The sequence below is a fragment of the Elephantulus edwardii genome, unplaced genomic scaffold (genome assembly GCF_000299155.1).
Source record: "Elephantulus edwardii isolate Elephantulus edwardi_28Jun2011 unplaced genomic scaffold, EleEdw1.0 scaffold00050, whole genome shotgun sequence".
NCBI lineage: Eukaryota > Metazoa > Chordata > Mammalia > Macroscelidea > Macroscelididae > Elephantulus > Elephantulus edwardii.
In genome coordinates, this window is record NW_006399800.1 from 8,537,845 (window position 1) to 8,544,029 (window position 6,185).

Genomic DNA, 6,185 nt, shown 5'->3' on the forward strand with positions numbered 1-6,185 from the left:
GGAGGGTTGAGGGACAACGCAGGAGGGGAAGACCCTCTATGAGATGGATTGATTCGGTGCCTGGGGTAATCGGGATGGGTGTGTCAGAGGCGGTGCGTTTGGCGCAGGACAGAGCAGGGTTTAGGGCTGTTGTGCATAGGGTCGCTATGAGTCGGAAAGGACTGGACGGCACATAACAGCAACAACAACAACCACACTCCCTTCACAGGGGCTGAAATCTTTTCTTGGGATACATAGAAACTGAAGATGGTCGTGTTGTTCCACAGCTTCCTGAAGTGAATGCACTTTCACCTCACTAGATACCATTACATGCACGGGTTTGCTCCAGCTGCGCCGGGATGGTGGTCTCCTGGAGAGACCAGGAGCAAACACACGTGCCAAAGATCCATCCTCTGACTAGGGAAAGGAGACATAGTGGCCTCCAAGACAAGCACAGGCCAAATGGGAGTAAGAAAAGAGAATTCCCTGTCACTAACCACGTGCACAGAGTAGACTTCTCCCACTTCCCTAATAATATATTCTTTGTAAACAGATTTTTCCCTTGTCTGTTCCAATGTTCCATTATTTATCTCCTCTTTTCTTAATTTTCCCCAACTCTCATGTTTGTCCTGTTTTATAACAGTGGCATTATGCAGTATTTCTCCTTTCATGACTGAGATATTCCACTCAGCATAATGTCCTCCAGGGTCACATATATTGTATAATATTTTATGAGTTCCTTGTTTTTCAGCACTATGTAGTATTTGATAATGTGAATATACCACAGCTTCTCTATCCATTTATTTGTTGATGGGCACTTGGGTTGTTTCCATCTCTTTGTTATTGTGAACAATGCAGCAACAAACATGGGTGTGCATGTATTTGTTTGCGTGGCAGTTCTGGTTTCTTTAGGATATAGTTCCAGTAGTGCAATTGCTGGGTTATATCGTATTTCTATTTGCAACTTTTTGAGAAAGCATTATATGGCCTTCCATATAGTGGTTGCACCATTTTATACACCCACCAACAGTGAATAAGGGTTCCAATCTCTCCAAAACCTCACTGGAATTATTGTTGGCCGCTCTGTTGAACTTTGCTATTGTTACTAAGGTGAGATATTATAATTGTTTTGATTTGCCTATCTCTTTGAGATAGAGATTTTGAACATTGCTTCATGTGTTTGTTCACCAACACAATGTCTTCTTTGGTGAAGTGTATGTCCATATCGTGTGCCCATTTTGTGATTGGGTTATTTAGTTTTATCTTGTTGAGGTGCTGGAGTATGCTATAAATTCTACATATAAATCCCTTATCAGACATGCCATTACCAAATAGTTTTTCCAAGGCTGTGATTTTCCTTTTTACCCTGTTGGATTTGATTCTTAGAAGGCCCCATTCATCTATTTCTTAGAAGATCCCATTCATCTATTTTATTTTCTCTTGATTGTAGGTTTTTCAGAACGCTTGGAAGACTGTTCATGTTGTGGATTAGGGCCTCTAGAGTTCTTCCAAGCTTTTCTCTGAATCAGTGTAATTCATCACATTAACAAAGCAAAGCATCAGAACCACATGATTCTACCAATTGATGCTGAAAAGGCCTTTGACAAAATCCAACACACTTTTCTGATTAAAACACTCAGAGTAGTATTTCTTCAAAATAATCCCATTCAGTCTTATAAAGACTACTGCTTCAAGAATCTTTTTAAATTAAAAGTCTAATATTTCTTTCTTTTTTCTTTCTTTTTTTGCCTCCTGGAGGGAGTGTGTCAAATTTGTGATGTCATGTTATGGTGGTTGGATGATGAGTGATTTTCTACTCTTGCATATTTATATGTTTATACACTTTCAATAAGAGTTACAACAATTCAGACTCAGCATCAATGACTCACTACCTTACACCTGTGTGACCACTGGCGAGTAACTAACCTTCCTTCTAAGAAATGAGGTAGGAATGGGGAATCCTCACAAAGCCTGCTTTCATAAGGCTCTTGTGACGATTAAATGATATCTCATAACTAAAAAGTTTAAATACATATCAACTATTCTCAAATTTGAGCTATTAATATCATTACCAAGATAGTTATAGAACAGGATTCAGGTTCCGATCTTTTGTTTATATGAGTCATACTTGACTTGATGGCACTTAACAACAACAAGATCACTACTACCCATAAACAACTTTAACATCACATTAACAGATCACTGCCAGATGTGCAGCCTGTGTCTAGAAGAGTTCGTGGTACTAAGGATCTTATAGCTAATGTTGGATGGCTCTTGGCTGAAAGAAAAGAGTACCTGAAGAATGCTTATCTGTGTTTCATTGACTATGCAAAGGCTTTGACTATGTGGATCACAGCAAACAAACAAACAAAACCAAAAAGTGACTGACTCTGAGAAGAAGGGGAATCCCAGAACACTTGATTGTGAAGCTTATAATAGGACCAGGAGGCAGTCATCAGAACAGAGCAAGGAAATACTACGTTGTTCAAAATTGGGAAATGTTTATGCCAGGCACATGTCCTATCTCCACATATTTTCAATCTGTGTGGAAGAGATAATTTGGGAGACTGGGCTCTGTGAGGAGAAATGTGGCATCAGGATTGTTGTTATTGTTGATTGCTTTCAAGTTGAGCACAACTCATAGCGACCCTACGAATAAAAGGCCTGAAGCCCCTTTACAACTATCGACATTTATCAAAGTTCATAGAGCTTCCGGAGGCATGTTATTTAGGAAGGAGATGCCACTCCTGCTTTCAAACCTGTCATAGTATTGTTGTTGTTATGTGCCGTCAAGTCATTTGCGACTCATAGCGACAAGAGCCCTAAATGCCGTTCTGTCCTGTGCCAACCTTGCTGTCTCAAGCACATTCATTCCCACCACTCCACTCACAGAATCGATCCTCTCCTGAGCCATCCCTCCACTCTCCCAAACATGATGTCCCTCTCTAAGGACCAGTCCCTCCTTGAAACATGCCCAAAGTATGTCAGACAAAGCTTCAGAATCCTTGACTCCAGGGAACATTCTTGCTTCACCCTCTCCAGGACAAACCTGTTTGTTCTCCTAGCAGTCTATGGTATATTCAACACTCTTCTCCATAACCACAACTCAAAGGCATCAATTCTCTTTCTATTATCCCTATTCACTGTCCAACTCTCTGATTGATGCATAGCACGTAATTGCAAAGACTATAGCCTGGATCAGGTGCACCTTAGTCTCCATCCTGACGTCGTTGCTCTTCGGTACTCTTGAGAGGTCCCTCACAGCTGACTTTCCCAATGCAATTAGTCTCTTGATTTTTTGGCTGCTGTTACCAAGAGTGTTGACTGTGGAGCCAAGTAAACTAAAACTGTAAACTATCTCAATCTCTTCACTATCTATACTGATGCTGCCAATTGGCCCAGTGGTGAGAATCTTTGTTTTCTTGATATTGAGCTTCAATCGATATTGAAGACTGCAGTCCTTGACCTTCTGCAGCAAGTGCTTCAGGTCCTCCTCAGTTTCAGCAAGCAGGGTTGTGTCACCTGCATAACGCCGGTTGTTGACGATTCTTCCACCAATTCTGATGCCACATTCCTCCTTGTACAGCCCAGCGTCTCGGATGATCTGTTCTGCATACAGATTGAAAAGGTATGGAGACAAAATACATCGCTGATGGACCCCTTTCTTCATTTTGAACCATCCCTTGTCTCCTTGCTCTGTTCTGACGACTGCCTCTTGGTCCAAGTATAGATTTCTCATTAGCCCAATTAAATGTTCTGGGATTCCCATTCTTCTCAGAGTCAGCCATAGCTTGTTGTGATCCACACAGTCAAAAGCCTTTGCATAGTCAATGAAGCAGATAGACATTCTTCTGGGATTCTCTGCTTTCTGCCAAGATCCATCTAACATTAGCTATAGTATTCCTAGTACAGCGATCTCTTCTAAATCCAGCCTGCACATCTGGCAGTTCTCTGTTGACATGTTGTTCCCAACGTTTTTGGATAATTTTCAGCAGAATCTTGCTTGCATGTGATATCAATGATATTGTTTGATAGTTTCCACACTCTGCTGGGTCACCTTTCTTTGGAATGGAAACAAATATCAATCTCTTCCAATCAGTTGGCCAGCTGGCTGCCCTCCAGATTTCCTGGCACAACTTAGTGAGCACATCCAGGGCAATGTCTGTTTGTTGAAATAAATCAATTGGTATTCTGTTAACTCCTGGAGCCTTGTTTTTTGTCAATTCCTTCATAGCAACTTGAACTTCCTCCTTCATCACCATAAGTTCTTGCTCAAATGTTATTTCATGAAATTCCTCTCTGTCAGACAATTCCTTCTGATACAGTCACTCTGTGTACTCCTTCAATCTTCTTTTGATACTTCCTGGATCATTCTACCCAAACTATATTTAAGTATTGCCACCCGTGGTTTGAATTTGTTTTTCAACTCCTTCAGCTTAAGAAACACTGAGCGAGTTCGGCCCTTTTGATTTTCTGACTCCAGCTCTCTGCACATTTCATTATAGAATCTTGTTTGTCGTCCCGAGCTGCCTTTTGAAATTTTCTATTCAGCTCTTTGATTTCTTGATTTCTTTGTTTAACTTTGGCTTCTCAGCACTCTAATGCAATACTCATCCGAGTATTGTCTCATCTGACATCCATCTTGGTCTTTTCTTCTTCTTTAGCCTTTGTAATGATCTTTTGAATTCTTCATGGATGATTTTCTTGATATCCACCCAGAGCTCATTTGGTCTATGCTCATTGGTTTCATGTATGTGATTCTTTTTATGTGCCATAGAGTTGCCAGCAATGTATAGCAACCCTATGTACAGCAGCTCTGAACCCTTCCCTGTCCTGAGCCAGTTTCACTAATTCCGACACACAAACCCTCATCGCACCAGTTACTGTATCAATCCATCTCATACGGGATCTCCCTATTCTCCACTATCCAACCACACTTCTGAGCATGATGTCCTTCTCCAAGGACTGGTCTCCCCTGGCCACATGCCCAAAGTAAGTGAGGCAGAGCTTCAAAATCCTAGCCTCCAAGGAGATACTTGGTTTCTAGTAGCAGTGCGTAGTTCGATGCATCACAGGAGTGACTGGTGATCATATTGAGAGGTAGCTGGGGAAGGGAGGGTTTGACAAGGTAACTGAGTGGGCAAAGAATGGGGAGGTAGCAGGGAAAGGCATCAGGATTAGAGGAAGACTAATCAACAACCTACCTTGTACTTTGTTTGCCAAACTAAGGAAAGCGTAAGGTATTTTTTGCAGAGAGTCAAGGACTGAAGCCTTAAATATGGATTGAAGCTCAACATCAAGAAAACAAAGATTCTCACCACTGGGCCAATTTACCATCATGACAGATGGTAAAGAGACTGAGATTGTTAATAGCTTCAGTTTGCTAGACTCTACAATCAATACTCTTGGTGCCAGTACCCAGGAAATCAAAAGACAAATTGCATTGAGAAAGTCTGCTGTTAGGAACCTCTCCAGAGTGTTGAAGAGCAATGATATCAGTCTGGAGACTAAGGTGTGCCTGATCTAGGCCATAGTCCTTGCAATTATGTACTATGAATCAGAAAGCTCAACAATGGCTAGAGGTGATAAAAGGAGAATTGAAGCCTATGAGTTGTGCTGGAGAAGAGTATTTAATATAACAAAAACTGCCAGGAGAACAAAGAGCTTCATCCTAGAAATGGTGTAACCAGGCTTCTCCTTGGAGGCAAGAATTCTGAAACTTCATCTGACATACTTTGGACATGTTGCAAGAAGAGACCAGTCCTTGGAGAAGGACATCATGTTTGGGAAGGTGCAACAGAAAAAGACCCTTGATGAGATGAATAGACTCAGTGACTGGAGTAATGGGAGGTAAATGTGTCAGTATAGAGTAGGGATTAGAACTGTTGTACATAGGCTTGCTATGAGTCTTTGATTCTAAGAGTCATGTTTCCCTTTCAGTTTTAACTTGCTTCTGCTTGGAATGTGTCTAACAGTTGATAGCATGACACGTTGTAAAAGATGACAGGAGTCTGGAACGCAGAGTCCAGAATGAAGGCTATAAAGTGGAGTGGACGTAGGGGGAGGGATTGTATAACAATGAAAGAATTTGTCTTTTACTTTTCAAAGAGAAGAGTGAAGTGGGAGGGAGGGGTGGGCAGGGAGAAAAGTGCAGCAATGAATGAATGAATGGAAAGCCAAAGTCTCTGTAAATGTTCATTAAAATT